Raw genomic sequence first — 20,000 nt, 5'->3', positions numbered from 1 at the left:
GAGTTAACACTTCGATATGGAGGGGAGGAGAATAACTGGGGAGCCGTTCCACAGCCATACTCGTCCGTGGCTACTTTTGGTACTCGAAACGTAAACAAACGGGCGCCATTGCTAAATGACGTCACGTCCGTCCTCATCCTGATGCCAGCTGCTTGCCAATCACCATGATACAGCAGGACAGGGTGGGGCCTGAAAGGCTGGACTAGAGTAGCAGGGAGGGTCCATCAGGACGTCATGGCTATCTCACCCAAAAATAGATTTTTCGCTTCGCTCAAAATCCGTTTTTTGGGCTCAAGCCATGACGTCCTGATGGAAGAGTACCAGAGAATCAATGTATCATGGTAGATTTCCCCTTATAGAGTAAGTGCCAAGGGCTTTAAATAAGGTAAGCATAGTGACCTCGATAGAGGTTCCGTGGGGATGCAACTTCCTGCCCCCCCTGGCAGAGAAGTCCCAACGGTCCATGCCGAAGATCAAAGTGGTCATCGAAGGGCTACCCACCTTGCGGAGAGAACGTGAAGAGCTCGGAGAAAAGACAGAATGGTCAATATTCATGTAGGAACATTCTCAATAACAGAAAAGTGGTGGTTAGGCACTATATTTCATAGCTAGTGAACGGTCTGGTCTCGAAGATATGGCGCAAGTAAGTATTCAATTAGGAATATTACACAGCATAGGTGAGTATATAATATGGATAGAACCTATTATTCTTCATTATTTCAAAAGAAAGGGGATAATGAAACTATGACAACCATGTATTTCATAGTATGAGTAGGAGCGGAGAGAGACGCACAAGTAATAAAATATAAATTTTATTTCACAATTGCAGGATATAGTAAAAATAAATGCAATAAAGGATGTAAATTTAATTTACAAATAAATTATAATGTACATAGTAATGAAAAGACTTCGCTCTTGAATCTGAAAGAAAATTTCAAATTATTAGAAGGCACAGGTTCCATAGGAACGTCAGTCTTTAATAAGGAAAAAACACATCATGCTCTAGGCATGCGGCACTCATGTGACGACTATGACATTTCACCTTGTAAAGAACTGTCTATGAAAAAACACTAAGTGTCCATGAAATCACTATGTATCACACGAGGGTCAACATAGGCACCCGGAGAGTTAAAGTCCCAAGTAACTCACTGTTCTATGCAGAGTTAATTGCAGGTTTCATAACACTACCTGCAGCTACCACGAAATGTTTGACTTCATGCACTTGCTTCCCGTAGTGCTTGAAGAAAACACGCGAAGATTTCCAACCTGTGAAACTCTTGAGACTTTCGAAATCCATGCTCTGGAAAAAATTCAGAGACGATGCGACTTTTCTAGGATCGTAACCTGCGGGTGTACTGTCAGGATCCGCTCTGCGAATGAAGTAGGTGATTTTCGCTCTTAGTTGTTTCAGTGACAGGTCGCTACCCGATGTTTCTCCTTTGAAGAGTTGGCCTCCACCAAAGTCAGAAGTTCTACGAAGATAGACCTTGAGGCTCTCTACCGGACATAGAGAGGCATTTTCTTTCAGGGGGCAGATTCTCCAAGGGCCCCATCTCTTGGTGGGTAGTTCATTTTTCGCGAGAAACGTCGGATTAGGGAAGAGGGTAAGGTCTCCTGAGTCTGTAAACAGGATGTGACCCTCGTCTCTTGATAATGCCACTATTTCGCTGAATCGGGCTCCTGAGGCAAGAGCAAAAAGAAATATAACTTTTTGAGTCAGATCCTTGAGAGGGCATGAATCGTTGTCCAATTCGGAGGCAAAATGAAGCACCTTGTCCAGGGACCAGGAGATAGGTTTTGGCGGAGGTGCTGGGCGTAGACGAGCGCATGCCTTCGGCAGTTTATTGAAGATGTCGCTGGACAGATCAATCTGGAAGGCGTACAGTAGTGGTCTAGTCAAGGCCGATTTGCAGGTAGAAATCGTGTTGGCTGCTAAGCCCTGTCCATGAAGGTGAATGAAGAAGGACATGCAAAAATCGATGGTGATTTCCATAGGATTTTTTGCCTTGACGAATGAGACCCACTTTCTCCAGGATGATTCGTATTGCCGTCGTGTGGATTCGGTCTTGTATTCCTTGAGGAAGTCTAGACTTTTCTTCGAGATCCCAAACCTTTTCTTCGCAGCTAGGGAGAGAAAATCATGAGATGAAGGTCCATGACTTTCGATGATAAAGCGAAGACAGTCGACTTCTGTACTTGCTGGGAGAGAACTGGGCCCGGGAGAGGGATCAGCGTGGGCTGTAGCTCCAGGACCAGGGGGTACCAATTGCTCCGGGGCCACTTGGGAGCCACTAGGGCCGCTGTCCCTTTGAAGGTTTTCAGCTTGGAGAGGACTTTCAGCAGAAGGTTAGTGGGAGGGAACAGGTAGATCCTGGACCATCTGTTCCAATCCAGTGACATGGCGTCCACTGCTTCTGCCTTGGGGTCCTCGTACAGGGCCACATAACGAGGAAGTTGATTGTTGTCGCTCGTTGCAAAGAGATCAATCTGAAGTTCCGGGACTTGGTAAGAGATGAAGAAGGATCTTGCGTCTAGAGACCATTCCGACTCTATCGGGCTTGTCCGAGATAGAGCGTCCGCCGTCACGTTGCGGAATCCTTGTAGGTGAACTGCAGACAGGTGCCATTTCTTCTTCTCTGCCAGGCGGAAGATTGGGAGAAGCACCTGATTTATCTGGGGCGATCTCGAGCCCTGACGATTGAGACATCGGACTACCACCGAGTTGTCCAGGGTCAGACGAATGTGGATCGAGGGAGGCAGAGAGAGTTTCTTCAGAGTGAGAAGGACCGCCATGGCCTCCAAGATGTTGATGTGAAACGTCTTGAATAGGTGAGACCATGTACCTTGAGCCTGTTGTTGGTGGGAGTGACCTCCCCAACCCTCCAGCGAAGCGTCCGTGTGGATGTTGAGTGATGGAGGTGGATGTTGAAGAGGGATGGACCTTTTCAGGGCCTTTGCTTCCGACCATGGCTTAGAGTAACCGAAGTCTGTTTGGGAGCCGTCTCTTGAGGTCTCTTCGAGCGATGGATGCAGAACGTCTCCAGACTCCCGTGGCATCCTTTAGCTGTGCACGCAGCACTGGGTTTGTCACTGAGGTGAACTGTAGAGAGCCTAGAACTCGTTCCTGGTGACGTCTTGAGATCCGTTTGGATTTCAGCAGTTTTTTGACAGACCCTGCTATTTCTTTCCTTTTCTTCTGGGGAATGGAAAGGCGGTGTGACTGAAGATTCCACTGGATTCCTAACCATTGGAACTTTTGAGCTGGAGAGAGGCGAGATTTCTTTCTGTTTATCTTGAATCCCAGGTGTTCCAGAAACTGGGTGACTTTGTTGCAGGATCTTAGACAATCTTCGAGCGATGTAGCCCAGACCAGCCAGTCGTCGAGGTAGGCCATCACCTGGACGCCGCGGAGGCGGAGCTGTTGAACGATGGCGTCTGCCAGCTTTGTGAAGATCCGTGGGGCCACATTGAGGCCGAAGGGCATGGCCCTGAAAGCGTAGCTTTTCCTTTGGAGTCGAAATCGTAGGTAGGAGGAAGCGTGGTGGTTCATTGGAACGTGCCAGTAGGCATCCGCCAGGTCTATGGAGACCGTGTAGGAACCTTGAGGCAGAAGGGTCCTTATCTGTTGAAGAGTCAGCATCTTGAACTTGTTGTTCGCTATGAACTTGTTGAGGGGGGATAAGTCTAGAATGACTCTGAGTTTGTCGGAGTCCTTCTTGGGGACGCAAAACAGTCTCCCTTGGAACCTGGTTGACTTTACCCTCCTTATCACCTTCTTGTTCAAGAGTTCTAGGACATATTCTTCCAGAAGAGGGGTTGACGGTTGGAAGAATTGCTGGAAGGTTGGGGGTGGTTGAGTCCAGCTCCAGCCTTGACCCTTCTTGACGATGCTGTGTGCCCAGGGATCGAAGGTCCAACGATCCTGGAATTGGCGGAGTCTTCCTCCCACCGGAAGCACTTCATTGCTTCTGGTTTCCCGAGGGCTTACTACCTCGGCCGCTAGCTCCCTTTTCTCCTCTGCCTCTGGAGGGACGGCGAGATGCATCTCTGCCTGCACCTCTGTTTGAGCCTCTACCTTTGGGACGAAAGGTAGTTGACTGCTGCTCAAATGCAGGGGTGAAGACCGGCGACTGTGACAAGACCGGTTGAGTGACCAATTGAAAGGTCTGTTGTGGCTGAGCTGCCACTTGGGGAGTAGTGGATCCCGGAAACTGCCGTCTCTGTTGACGTTGCTGGGGTTTCGGCTTTGTGGGTTTCCTCTTAGGTTGAGGGCCGTCGTCCTGAGAGGATTTCCTTTTCTTCGACATGCCCCATTTGTGGAGAAGGTTCCTGTTCTCCGTGGCGACCTTTTCGGTGATCTCTTTCACTAGGGAGGAGGGAAAGAGGTGTTTACCCCAGATGTTGATGGAAATCAGCCTCTGGGGTTCGTGTCTCACTGTAGCACTTGAGAACACGAATTCACGACAGGCTCTACGAGCCTTCGTGAAGCTGTACAGATCCTTTACTACGGTCGCCAGATGTGTTTTGGCGAGGACCATGTAGTAGTCAGGGACCCTAGTGTCACCGGCCATGACTTCGACCTGTACTTGGAGGGACATAGATGCGGCGAGCCTTTCCTTCGTATCATGTTCCCGACGAAGGAGATGATCGTTAAGTTTTGGGAGGTCCTCGTTAAACTGACGACCAGCGACGTCAGGCTCTAGTTTCCCCACTACAAATGTTGACTGGACGTCTTTCCAGTGTCTAACATCAGGGGGAGTGGTCAGGGAGAAGGGTCTGCACTCCTCCAGTGCAGGGCAAGGTTTTCCTTCTTCCACTGCCTTATGCACCGCAGTGAAAGCCTTTCCCAAAAAGGGGAAGGTCGCATCGTCTGGTGCGACGTAAGTCGGGTGCTTTTTGCTAAGCGCCGGTAGTTTAGAGCAGGTGAAGCCCCTACTTTTCACTGTATTGGCTAACATAGCCTGGGCCTTCGGGAGATCGAACACGATAACCTCCTTTGGTTCGGTCTCTTCTTTAGAGGCAGGTTCAGACCTAAGTCGGACGTAACAGTCCGGGTAAGCCTCAAAGTTTGGGAAGAATTCCACTTCTTCCAGCGCGATCGAGCCGACCTTTTCGCTAATAAAGATCTTGCCCGTGGTGATCGGCATGTGCTCGGCATACCTCCAGGGGTTAGTATCCGAGCATGCAGGGAGGTCCTTAACCGAAATCCTTTTCGGTTGCTTCGAACTTCCCATGTTGGACCTGAAGAACTCATGCGTCTCGCGGAGTTTCTTATCCATGAGAGCCTCAAGCATCTTGAAGATCTCCTGGGTGTTGGATGGGGTAGGATCCGGGGTAGCGGATGTAGAAGGGAGTGATACATCCGTCAGTGTAGGAGTTGGTGCGGGGGTGGTAGCTGGACGACCTCATGCTCCGAATCAGGGTATTCCACCTGATCTTCCTCATAGTCAAGCTCGTCGCCCATGAGGTTCCTCTCCGTGTTCTTCGACACTTCCGACATACGTTCCACGTTGTCGGAGTCCCAACGGCACTCATGCATGGACTGAGCCATGACCACATCCGGTTCCACCACTATCTGGACGGTGGGAATCTGATCTTTAGGGACCACTGAGTCTGGTGATGCCTTCGGGAAAAGCAAGGCCCTCAAATCTTCGGTGGCGAGATATGGTCCGGTGGCATTCTTCTGGAAGCCACGCACCCACTTGCGTAGCTTCTCTCGAGCAGCGTCCCTTACCTCCGCTGAAGGAGGATCATTGAACGCTTCGACCAGACGGTCCTTGTAGACTGTACAGTGCTGCGGGTCCCAGAATTTCAGTTCGCCTTAGGAGTTCGTCATAGGAGTGACTTATGTTACTCTAAAGTTAAATTTTAAGTAGTTAAACTTTAACTTAACATTAATTAAATTATAACATTGTAATGTTAGAGAGTGGAGCGGGAAATGAAGTAGATAGACACATACTTGTGCATCCCGCCCAGCTGGTTACCGTAACCTTATCAGTAGGCAATTTCGTTTGTGACCGAGGACACAAGGCAGAAATCTTCATGGATCGCCAAGGAAGGCAGAAGATAATTCTAGCAGAGATTGCCTGAGATGTATATCAAGGACTGAGACCACTCAGACCATTATAGGAAAACTGGGGGCTAGTAGAAGACCCCATATGATAACGGGTTCCGGCGACCAGCTGCGCTAAGACACACACAGCATGCTGGAAAATTGTGATATGCAAGAATACAGCACAGCCGTCAATAGAACGGTAAGACAATACCTATCCATTGGGGTAGCCAAGCTATCTGGTTGCAGTGTAGGGCTATCAGCATGTAGTTAATAGCTGGGAGAAGGGGTGCAAGTCTCTTGGCGCCTCCAGAGAGCTCCGGCAGACCGGCGGCACGCCGGAGGCCGCTCCAGCAGAGTTTATGGCATTAGGGAAGACACATAGAGAATTCAGGTGTAATGCCAGCTTGGCGGCCGCCGGCACAGCGGCGGCACGCCGGCAGGAGGCGGGGGCTCCGGCTGCCGGCTTGGTGACTAGTTCATAAGGAAGGGAGTTATGGTATACCCAGACCGCCGGCAATCAATGCCGGCACGCCGGAGGCCGGCCCGAAGGACGGACAACCGAAGCTAGGTAGTGTAAGGGTGGGCCATCGGCTATACACCGACGGAAGGCGGCAGCCCTCCGGCACGCGGAGGGCTGTCGACTAGGGAGGGTATCTTAGGAATGTGTTACCAAGGGAGGGCGGTATCGCCGGCAGTAGAGGCGGCAAGGGACCGGCACCAGGACAGGAAGAGAGACAGAAGGAGGGATGGAGGGATAAGAATACGAACCCCTATAGCATCCCACCTGAGAGAGTGTATCCATGATAGGGGTGAGCCCTATCACCCAATGGCAGGGGGCCGGCAGTCGGCCGGGTGCCAGAGTAACCCAAGGGAGGGTTAGGGTACACCCAAGAGGGGGGGAACCCCTGCGGACAGATCGCTTCCAGTGGCTAACCCCATAGGACGCTATGAAGGGTATATGTACCAGAGCGGCCTGCCCACAGGAGCTCAAGATAGCCCTATCACTCCACCCTAAGGAGGAGTTGTAGGACTAGGGACAGATGTGTATAGGCTAGCCTATGTATAGGCTAAACCATACTAAGGGATAGGTGGGGAGGGAGAAGAAGAGGGGTCTTCCATAGGGGAGGCTCTGTACAAAAACGGCCACCAAGGAAGGGAGGACGCTCCCTAGCCTAGGGTAGGTAACCTGAATGAGAACGGTGCATGGGTACCGTTTCAAGCTAATAGTACAGAACTAGCCACCCCCCCCCCCCCGAAGCCTAACCTAGAGAAGGGATGTTAAACCCCAAGCTAGGTAGGCTGGAAGACATATCGCAAGTTGCAATGAAAGTCAGGTAACCTAACCGCAGCAACTGAGGAAGGACAGGCCATTCCTCTTTCTCGGACGCAACCCTAAGGGGGGATCATTCCCTTAGGGAGGACAGAGAAGCGATAAATACTCTGATACGGACTTGATCCCCTTACATGGTAGGGGGAGCACGGCCACACAGAGGGAATGCCCTAAGGCAGGGGGTGAAGGAAGCATATAGGGGTCCTACATTTAGGTTAGGTTAGAAAGGCACACTATCAAACCGATCCCCTATATGGTCCCTGAAGGCGAAAAACACTTGCATCACAGTAAACAGTATCATAAATAATGCCACTCTCTTCATAACTTAACATAGGATCACTGGAATATATCATGCATGAACACTGGTGCTAGGCAATCTGGCCTAGGGGCTAAGCTAGCAATCTAGTATGGGGTCAGGCGATGACCGAATAAAAGAGCGTCATAACACGATATATGAAGTTCCTAGGTATGAAGACTAAATAACTAACAGTATCAATTAGTTAAGAGGCCGGAATAAGCTGTTCAGACTAGTTAAATAAGGCATGTAAGGGAACAGCGACGCCATAAAATGGCGTGTCCGGTAGTAGCACAGCTCCGCCAGAAAACATGAAATATCTCGAAAAGTATAAGTTACTTTACGGTCAGAGCTTATTTAAACAATACTGGGACCTGGTACTCAACTTTCTAGAAGAAGGCGAGGCTGAAGGTAGCGACATTACGAAGATGCAAGCCGATAAAAAAGCACAAGGGGAAATCCGTCTTAGCAAGGCAAGCTACTAAAAGAAGGATGAGGACGGACGTGACGTCATTTAGCAATGGCGTCCGTTTGTTTACGTTTTGGGTACCAAAAGTAGCCACGGACGAGTATAGCTGTGGAACGGCTCCCCAGTTATTCTCCGCCCCACCTTATCGAAGTGTTAACTCTATATGGGGTGCAGATAGCTATGTGGCGTGTTAATACATGCGTCCCCTGTTGATATACGATGTCTTAAAGGGAAATCTTTAGGATACTCGCTCCAGAAGTTAGAATTCTGTGATGACCTGCGGTTAAATTCTCTGGGAATATCTTAGTAGTTAATATACCCAAGGAAGCTACCAAAAAGGAACCTTCCATCAGGACGTCATGGCTTGAGCCCCCCCTCCCAAAAAAAAAAAAAAAAAATATATATATATATATATATATATATATATATATATATATATATTATATATATATATATATTGATGAAATTTAATTCATACATTAACTTTTTTATCAAAAGTACCTATTACATAATAAACTTATGAAAAGTTTTTTTTTTTCTTGCATTTCCATGTTTATACTTCACAATTTCTATACGCATGGGAATTACAGAAATTAACGCTTTTTGCTTGTTTACTATATGTTTTTAATTTCTATATCTGTAATTCTTCCTAATTATTGATTACCTATAATTATAATATTATGTACCATGTATCTCCTTTTTACTTGATACAATATAACATAATCACAGATACCTGTATAATGCCTAATATCCACCGCTGATCTCATAATATGACCCAAGACCCTTCTCATATGGCTTTAAATGCTTCTGAAATTGGCATGTATAGGATCGCTCCGATAGCTTAGTGCCCTCCCCTTATTTAGCAGTGCCCCCTAGGTGCCCACCCACTGACAAACTTCTAGCTACGCCACTGCAACCAGTTCTTCCTTTACCTAAACCAGATGACTCTGTCACTCACTATACAAAGAAAAAAGAAAACACCCTCTCTTCTGCATTCCTTTATTCCTGTGGCTAAATTAACAAGTTTAGCTTTTTGGTTCCGTGAAAATGAAACATTCTTGATGGATCTTAATGCTTATGGAGGTATAGACGCAAATATTATTTATCCCTTGTTTTTTTATAAAGACCACTGATTTCTTAGCCCCTAAGTAGTCTATTTTCTGCAAGTTACCAAAGGGTGGTTCTTTTTGCAATTGTTGAATAATTGGTATTGTTACCTAACTAAAAAAAATTGTTTTTAAATGTCTTTTGACACAACATCTAAATAGATATGTTGAAGGTAGTCATCTGTTCCCTAGTTTGCAATTTGGCTTCTTCAAAGACCTTGGAGCATGTGATGTTCTCTTTACAATTTCCAATGCTGTACAGAAATCCCTTAATGGTGGTCAGAAAGTTCAAATGGGTGGCCTTGAATTCAGTGCTACTTTTGACCCTGTTAACTATGAGACCCTTGTCTTCAAACTCGAACAGTGAGGAGTAAGTGGTCCTCAGAGTACTGTTCTTCGCCCATTACTTTTTTATACTATATACACATGATATGTGATTTGGCTTAGAAAATAGGCTCGTTGCTCATTTTCATCTGCTGAATGGAGATTTGAGTTTGCTGAATCCTTTGATAGAGATGTACCTAAAATCAATGCATGATGCAAATTATATGGGATGAACTTGAACCCTAACAAACTCAAAGTAAGATTGCAAATAGGTCGAGGACAGTGGCTTCTCTGCATCTAGATTTCAGCATTGATAATGATTTTTTAACTCTACGACCTCTTTAATATTTTAGGTGTGATTTTAAATTGCATATTTACTAATAAAAAAAACATTCGGTCTTTTTCTTTTTCCATTACACAGAAAAAGGGATTATTGAGAAAGTCTTTTAAAGTTTTCGGTAATCAATCCTTCTGCTTTGTTTCAGGTATTGTTCTCTTGTCTGACAACAACAACAACAACAATAATAATAATAATAATAATAATAATAATAATAATAATAATAATAATAATAATAATAATAATAATAATAATAATAACGTCACGTTAATGTAAACTATTTCGTCTTGTGGATTTCGGAAGATAATATTACAAGGAGGATTTATCTTTTTAAATTCACTACAATTATCATTATTAATCATGGATGTACGAACAAACAACATCAATTTATTCTTAGAAGATAGGTCTTTTTTATTCTACCAAAAAGATGGAGATATTTTGTACACGTTTTCCCTCTAATAGTCTATATAAAATTAATATAATCTTTGTTCGAATTAATAGGTTTTCACAACTAAGTTTTTAACTAAAAACAACTTTGTTATTGTTGGTCCGAGTACTGTATCCGGAGATGATACCAGAGCATTTTGTATGTTAGATATTAATAAAGTCATTTGATGTTGATTAGATATTGAAGATTATACCCCTATCCATGAAAACGGGTAAGTGAACGTCGGAAACTCCTTAAGATTTTATAAATTAAATAGATTTCTGGTCGGACGGTAAGCGTATCAGTAAAATATTTGTCCGTGTATCTTAAATGTAAATGTATTGAGGCTCTCCCTCTCTCTCTCTCTCTCTCTCTCTCTCTCTCTCTCTCTCTCTCTCTCTCTCTCTCTCTCTCTCTGTATGTTGATCTGGCTGCCTAGGGGTTGATAAATACAGAACTGTTTACCCCCATTTACTTCTTCAGCTTCTTACGTGTTGCTCCAATACTTCCTCCAGTCCTTCCAACCAGTACTTCCTCTTTGGTTCTTTTTTTCTTTTTTATCCGGCAAGATTATAAAAATTCTTATTTACTAAGAGGAGGGATGGTATTTATACAGCAGTAATTTTGATTTATTATCGAGCAAAATGGTTTCTCACATGATTTATACAATCACCAATCACCATTGAAATTATTTCTGATGTAGTTTACCTTTAGTTCCCACATTTCTCTGAAAACATTTTAGAAAATCCTCAATTCTAGCTAGATAGATTAAGGCTATTTTTAGAGATAGAATTCACCTTCAGTGTCAGTTTGTACTTTTTTTTCTTTTTTTTGTATCTAAAAATTTATAAAGGTGTTATTTGGGTTAAACGAAATTCCAAATAATTTGCCCAGAGACGCTATTTACAAGAGTTCTTACGATGTTACGTGTGGTTGCACCATAGGTTCTCTTTAAAGAGTTTAAAGAGTATGTCCATGGTTGGAATTTCCTTAATATTTTGATTACCTTTCCTGCCTTTCCAGTTTACGATGAATTATTCTCTTTGCTGTGAATGGCAATGACCCTCCATGTGTCTTGGATTATATGTACAGTTAGGGAGATGGTCGTCAATCACTTATGCTATAAAGAGAGACAAGGGAGTTTCTTTTACCCCCAGCCAGTGCTGTGTAGCTAGTGACCTTTATAATGTTAACTAGAAGGGCACTCAGTAGAGCGCAGACCTCCGCTGTGACAGCTTAATTATCGACCGTTGCTCAACCTTGACTTTGACCTTGACCTTTGACCTTAACGTGTATTAATTAGCTTGGATTTTCGTACTCTCAAATATGAATCAAGTTTGAAGTCTCTGTGACATCGATGTCCAAACTTATGGCTGATTACGTGAATTGGACATTTTGCTTAACCGTGACCATGACCTTTGACTTTAACCTTCCAAAATCTAATCATTTCCAGCTTTTTACATAATAGTTCATCTCTGCAACTTTTATTACTTTAACTATTAAAATTGTGGCCAGGAAGCCGATCACAAACAAACACGTGTACACACACAAACTTAACATCCTTCCAGCTTCGTTAGCGGAGGTATTTAAATAAGGATATAACATATAACATATATTCAACAATACTGTATTATATAATTTCAGTGAGGCTCTTTCATTAATTTAATTCCATTTACATCAATGTGTCCATCTGTTTTTAACGTTGATCGAGATTAGTCCCTCTTCTACTGCGAACCAGAAATCCACGAATGAATTATTTGGTTTTGCAACTTGCTTGTGATATCAGATGAAAATCCTTTATTAAATAAAGGCCATAAACATTACACCTTATCCTAATTTAATTAAAAACTTTTGTATTTATATGGGTCCTTCAAAAAGAAATTACACACATGATTAAATGATTTAAAGAATGTGACATTCAGTGATCAGATTGAATCTCTGGTACTTCAGAAGTGTAAACTTGCCGTGAATGTTTTTAACTTAAACAGGCTGAAATGATGCTCTCTTCATTGTTTATATATGAAAGATCTATTTTAACATTGTTGCTGCTCTTGTTGCATCCTGCTTTTCCAACTGGGGTTGTAGCTAAGAATAATAATAATAATAATAATAATAATAATAATAATAATAATAATAATAATAATAATAATAATAATAATAATAATAACTAAAGAGAAGAATCTGCTAATCTCTCTCTAAAAAAAAAGGAAATTAAAAAAGAAAACTGATCATGCTGTCAAGAATTACACATAATGCATTTCACTATATCCAAATATCCCGCTAAAGAAACAATTACATGTGATTTACCTAACGTCTTCCGTCCGTGCTCTATATATCTATATATTTCCAATTGCTCCACAGTTCGTTCAACCTCCATTCTATTTTCCTCCCGTCTTTTCACAAGAAGACTGAACTACCGCTATGTGATATTTCGCGGGTGAAGAATAGTGCCACTTTTACGATTTCTCAATCTCGCCGTCATAAGCTTCAAGGAACTCAGCTTGGGTGAAGGGAGATTCCATCCAGAAATTCATCATTTTTCGAGAGAAGTTTCCCTTCAAGCAATGACTTTCCTGTCACACGGTGTGTTTGTGGAATATTCTCTTTAAAACTTCCAATAACTGAAGCAGAAAAGTTTAAAGAGACCCTGCTTCGTAGGTAGGCTTTTAGATTTGTAATATATAGGCATCTCACTAAACATTTTTGTTTTATATATTATAATGCTATTTCCAGGATTCTGCATTTAGTCAATTTAATCATTATGAAATTCTCATAGTAGTTGCTATATGATATTCAAATTATTTACAATTCATGATTATTACCAAATAAAAGTATCTCGCAAGTCTATATTTTATTACAAATCTCTTATCCAGGACTAAAAAAAATGTTTTTGTTATTTTATCTTGTAGCAATATATATATATATATATATATATATATATATATATATATATATATATATATATGTATGTATATAATATATATATATATATATATATATATATATATATATATATATATATATATATATTATATACATATATATATATATACATACATACATACATATATATATATATACATACATACATATATATATATATATATATATATATATATATATATATATATATATATTGCTACAAGATAAAGTAACAAAAACTATTATTTTATATATATAATTATACTATAACATTCACTATTCAACGGCTAATATATGGATGAACTTATTGGCAATGGGATTTCAAAAGACTTTGTCCCTTCATAGTTATATACAGAAAGCACATCTTTAAACTGATGAATCTTTTTATACATGCTGAGACTTTCACTCATATTTTGTACACACTTCATAGATACCAATGCCTTTACTTTCGAAAAAAAAAATCTGTCATAACAACAAATTCATTTAATATCTTTTTTCTATCACCTTGCGCTTTTGGATTTAGCAGTCAAGTCCCTAATTCAATATCATCCAATCTCTCCACATGAAAAAAATCCTCTCAAACTGATCTTATGAATCCTTTCACCAACCCTACCCTTCTAACCACTTCTATATATTAAACGTTCTCAACTCTATTGATTTCTCTTATTACACAAATACCATGTAGATAGTTAATACTGATAATCTCCATTTTTTTCTTCCATTTACAATTACCACCCAAAACTCACTTCCATTAAGGAAAGGTTTCTCAAGTTTTTTCACGAGCCTTTTGCACATATTATGCAATAATTTTTACTTAATTTATTCTATAGATTACCTATGTTTCCCCATAATTTATTATATTACATATGTTCCTAACCATTCTACTTCATAAACACCTACATCGATATTAAATATTCCATCTTTGTGGTTGCTATTTACCCTCATTACCTTTTTCTGGCTAACATATTTTCTCAATTTTCTACTGGACCAAATACATTTAAACAATTTTACCAGGATCTTCAGTGTATCTTCCCTAACCTCAATAAGCAGAGCAGCATTTGACTACATAAACCATTCACCACTCATTTCCGTATCATGCAACCACATATTCATACTCCATTGTCTTTTCTCTGACTGCACAAATCATTATTAAGAGATATTGAATAGTTGATGAGACATTAAAAATATGTGCTGTTTGTCCTTTCACACCAAAGCAATTACTATATTACCCACTTTTATTATGAACATACTTATTACGACTCAATAACACATCATCTGTAAGAAGCATTCTAAGTACCCTCCACATTGCCTCCCAATTAATTCTATAATAACCTATTTTCAGTCCCATGTATTGCCATTACAGTTTTATCCATTTACCCTCAACAGCCTTTTCCACGAGCATTGCTTTTTACTAACTCAACCGAGTCCAGCGTCAGTCGAAGCTATTTATCTTATATATATTGCACTCAACAAATATTCAGAATGCTTCATCCATGGACCCGAGGCTATATTGATGTTAAGCAACCTTTATTCAACATGATCTTATATTTTGATATTCATTTAATTAATACCATTTCTCCCGGCATTTTCTTCCCTGTAAAAGAAGAATTATTTTTACTGAGATTTTTATATACCTTCTTTCTTCTGTTTTGAATACTGAGTATCTTCTTTTCTCTAGTTTGATTGTTAATTACGCCATCCTTTCTTTAGTATATCACTCCACATAAAGTAATGTTTTTTCTTAGTAAGAGTTCAGTTATTTACTCTACATCTTACCATATTTACCCACTCTTTCTATGCTTCCCCCGTTTGCATATACACTTCCTATGAGAGAAGACAATGGGTTGACATACTAAGAATGTTTGCGGATGTGGATTGGCATAGAAAGACCATAAACAGACGCAAGTTGAACATATCTGAGGGCTTTACTCTGCAGTGGAATAGTAGCACTCTACTCCATCAATTTATTTCATTATTCATAGCCATATTTCAACCTTTTCTTTCTTATATACTTTATTCTCTTCTTTCCTATCCATCTTACTTTTATTGATTATATTTACTGCCATATTTTCCACTATTATTCTCAAGCCATAACTTTCGTTTCAACTGCAAAAACATCAAGAATTACACTCAGCCAGTCTTTACTTCATCACACCTACTAACTTGCTAGTCCATTTTCCTAGTAACGAACACATTATATATCACACCTTTTATGTCCAAGAGATTGTATAGTTATTAATTGGAAATATGTTATTATAACATTCAAGCCAATTTTCAAAGCTCATTTCTATGAAACACATGCTATTCTCTCTCTCTCTCTCTCTCTCTCTCTCTCTCTCTCTCTCTCTCTCTCTCCTCTCTCTCTCTCTCTCTCTCTCTCTCTCTCTCTTTCTCTCTCTTTCTCTCTCTCTCTCTCTCTCTCTCTCTCTCCTCTCTCTCCTCTCTCTCTCTCTCAGCATAAAATCTCCTAGCAAAACCATACAGTAAGAACTAGGCTCAAATCTTTCTAAAGCAGTTATATTTCACCTTTTTTTCCAATTTTTGTCAGCACAGGGATTGGTCTTGACAAAGTATTATTTATAGATGTGTTTTTTTAGTTTTAATTCCCATAGTTTTCCTATACAAAAGTTAGGATTCTAACTTGAATATCAGTAATTTTTCTTTGAACATACCAGCAATTATACATTTATTTTCATCTGCGCCACAATTATGCATTATTTTCTTATATTTATTTCAGAAAATTTGTTTTATTGAATTATGAACACCAAATGTTTACCCCTCTACCGTTTGGTATCGTCTACACCATTCAAGGAGGTATATTACAACAATTATATTTTCCAATTATCTCAAGAAAATTAAATCCATATTGCTATTTAGTCTTAAGAGAGGGGACTCCTCTGTCATTTCTTTCTACCAAAGAGTTTACAACCTTTCACTAGATACTTCTTTGCCTTGAGATAGAATATATGTTCAGGTTTATACTACGATATTATGCATATTGGTTACCACGCCACCAGACCACCAGTCCTCAGTGAATAGGCTGAAAGGGGTCCGTGTTGTTTTTCTTGGTTTGAAGAGATGCTCTTATTTTAAAGTAAATTAATTCAAAGTTGTTTACACCTAATAGTATGATAAAAGATTTTTATTAAGCAATATACATAATATATATATTTAGATATATAAATAATTAGACATACATATATATATACATACATATATATGTATGAATGTATGTATATATATATATATATATATATATATATATATACTGTATATATATATATATATATATATATATATCTACATATATATACATATTAATACATATATTAACGATTGTAATTAATAACGACGGGGGAAGCCCTAAAGTTATGGCTAGTGGACATTATGAAAAACAGGAACTAATTCTAAGCCACAATGAGAGATGGGTGGCAAAAGAAGAAAATGCTCTGCAAATGAAAGGTACAATAAAGATTGTTCCAATTGTGGACTAGTATTTAAAGAGATGATATTCACTGCATGTACCATACATGGTATTTACCACACCGTGAAGTTTACCACACAAATACAACACCAAATATGAGCAGTATTTAACTACAAGGCCAAATTCAATGGGTACCTCAATATGGCCCGCTTCTAAAGGTCCTGATCTTAATAATTCCATAGCTGTCATATTAACCAAGTTCAGAGATGAAAAATAAAATCAATTATTTGGAGATATCTAGTCCATGTTCCACCAAGTAAAATTTGCTGAACAGCAATGTGACTCTCTACAGTTCTTGTGGTAGTCTGGTGGTAAGTTACAGATGACCGTACAAATAATTTGGGTGTTCTAAGACAAATCCATCTGGTGAACGGAGGACCCCCCATGAAGTTTACAGTGATGATCAGGATACGAGTTTTTTTCTATATCAGAGGATTTGGAAGAATCTTGAAATGATACAAGTAAACTGCTGAGACTCAAAAGGAAGCTACCATGTCACAATAGATTCTTCACCTTTCTGAGGACAGTCTGTAATTGGTACTTCACTTAATATCTATGAGCCTGACAAAGTAACCAAAAAAAGACGTAATCAAGTACATACAGAAACAAACTTTCTAGAAAAATGAAGCATCTACAGAATCAAATAGGTGCAAGGGGCAGAGCAAGTCTAGAAATCAGGTAAAATCCATGTTTTTCACCCTTTCATTGATCCAATAAATGTTCTCCAGAGCATTGGAAACTTAATTCAGCAAACTTACAATGCCCAATACAAGAATCAGTCAATTATTCTTCTAAAAAGAGGTCATATAACGTCACTGATCATTAAAGATATTCACCAATGTCTTTCCCATACTGGAAACCATGTCCTTCTCTTGCTTCACTATTCATGTTCTCTAGTCCATACCTTATGACATCTACTTTATTATAATCATAAATCCTATTTATCTTCCGGCTGAGGGACAATTCCATGCTCTCTCTCTCTCTCTCTCTCTCTCTCTCTCCTCTCTCTCTCTCTCTCTCTCCTCTCTCTCTCTCTCTCTCTCGTCAGGTAAAAGACACCCTCGTATTTCATGACTATGTATCTTATTTACATACACATCCTTGCTTTTTTTCTTCATGTCTGTATAGATGAAGCAAATCGTATGCATATCCGACTATAATTTGCATTTTCATTAGAAATAGCCCATAATAAAATTCTGTACCCGAATATAGGTATACATGAAACGTAAAGGGAAACTGATATGCATATACAATTCTTTAAAACGTTTCACTTTTCCATACACACATGGAACATAACTATCCGTTTTCCAAATGTTAGTTTTAAGTGAAAGGGAGATCACTTGGGTGAACTATGAACTATAAGCAACCTTAATTCAGTCTGTCTCTTTGATATATATGTGAAATGTGAAATGGGAGGTTTAATGACATATAAATAATTATTTTCCGTCAGTTATGTTTACTGGTATGATACAATTTATCTACATTTCTAGGAATATATTCTCTCTCTCTCTCTCTCTCTCTCTCTCCTCCTCTCTCCTCTCCTCTCTCTCTCTCTCTCTCTCTCTCCTCTCTCTCTCTCTCTCTCTGTTTCCTTAGTTAGAAATAATGAAATCTTTGTTAATAGTAAACCAGTTATTGAAGGCGTAATCAATATTTGTTAATACAGTCGGAAACATAATCTCAATCTTCTTCATTTAATCCTTGGCTTACCCAAAGGCACCATGATCTATTATATCTAATTCAAAACACTTATACAATTCATCCCCATCCATTTTTTCATCCTTTATATTAATATCCGTATGTTTACGGAATGGTAGTTACTTTCAATAAGATAAACAGTATTATAAAGGATATTGATATTTGTTGATCGATAAGAATTGAGTTGATAAAACGTCCAGTTTAGGGAAGACTGGCGTGTAGGTGATTAATTCATATGAAAAACAGAGTTCGTAAAAAGGTTAAAAGTCAATGGAAAAAAAACTTTTTTATATAAACAAACCATTACAAAATTAACGGTGATTTGCCTGCAAGTGCACAGTGGCTTCTTGGTATAGATGAATATTCTATGTTAGTTTAGATTGAAGTTTACCGGAGATGAATATCATATGGTTGAATATTTATTGCGAATGCAAAAGGTTAGTTTTTTACAAAAATCTCAAAGTGTTGTGATAAGTCCTTTTTTCGTCTCAATTAAATTAATGTAAGTGATGTAAGAATAGAGGTTTAAAAGAAAAACAGATGAATTTCAGAGAGGAAATTACACAAATAATGACTTACGGCAACTGAAATTGACGTGTTATTAATTGTTAATTAGGTTGAAATCCCCAAGTTAAAATTGTGACCTTCGAAAGAGATGACAGATGTTTCCGACGCAAATATGTTTGAAGCTTAATTAAAGAGTATAGTATAAGGAAATAGAGAGAGAGGAAGCTATAATTCGTCTGTAAGGGTGCTATTTTAAAGGAAATTGTTTGCAGGTATGTTGAACATCATTCTATTGGTCTCCGGAGGGAATGAGACGTGATTACAAAATGGTAGCGAGATTATTATTCAATAAGGTAATATTTCGGTAAGGTCCCACCCAGCCTTTACGTTTTTTTTTTTTTTTTTTTTTTTTTTTTTTTTTTTTTTTTTTTTTTGAGCGAAGCGAGTGCACGGTGCAGCAAAAGCATTGAGGACTCTATCGAAATATTACCAAAAATCTAATGTTTTATGCTCGCGTCGTTATCGAAAAAAAAAAAAAAAAAACATGGAGCTCCCCTGTAATGGCAAGCGGTAGTGGTTGTGTGGGACTCTACCGAAATATTAACTTAATTTATTATAAGTATTACAGCAATATTTTGAAAATATATCTTTATTAGGTGATTATTGATTAATATGTTTTTCAATCCCTTATGCGTAGGTGGAAAAAAAATCGTTTTTCAGGCTTCCAGTACTTTAGCCTTCTGGAAGCGTACTATAGGCTATAGATTCGCTGCAGTAAGTGCAAGTGGTGGTGTAGGCCTAGAATCTAGCCTTCTGAAAGCGTTGTACACACACACACACACACTCTCTCTCTCTCTCTCTCTCTCCTCTCCCTCTCCTCTCTCTCTCTCTCTCTCTCTCTCTCTCTCTCTCTTGTCGGGATATTTAAGTAATTTAGCGTTTGTGTTTCGATGAAGAGAGTTTTTTAGCATATAATTCTCACACAATGATTACTGAAATGAGCGAAAACAAATAGAATGGTTGAAGGAATTGACGTAGTTCAGGTA

Source organism: Palaemon carinicauda, chromosome 1 (assembly GCF_036898095.1).
Source record: "Palaemon carinicauda isolate YSFRI2023 chromosome 1, ASM3689809v2, whole genome shotgun sequence".
In the NCBI taxonomy this organism is placed as follows: Eukaryota; Metazoa; Arthropoda; class Malacostraca; order Decapoda; family Palaemonidae; genus Palaemon; species Palaemon carinicauda.
Note: the sequence above shows the minus strand (reverse complement) of the source record.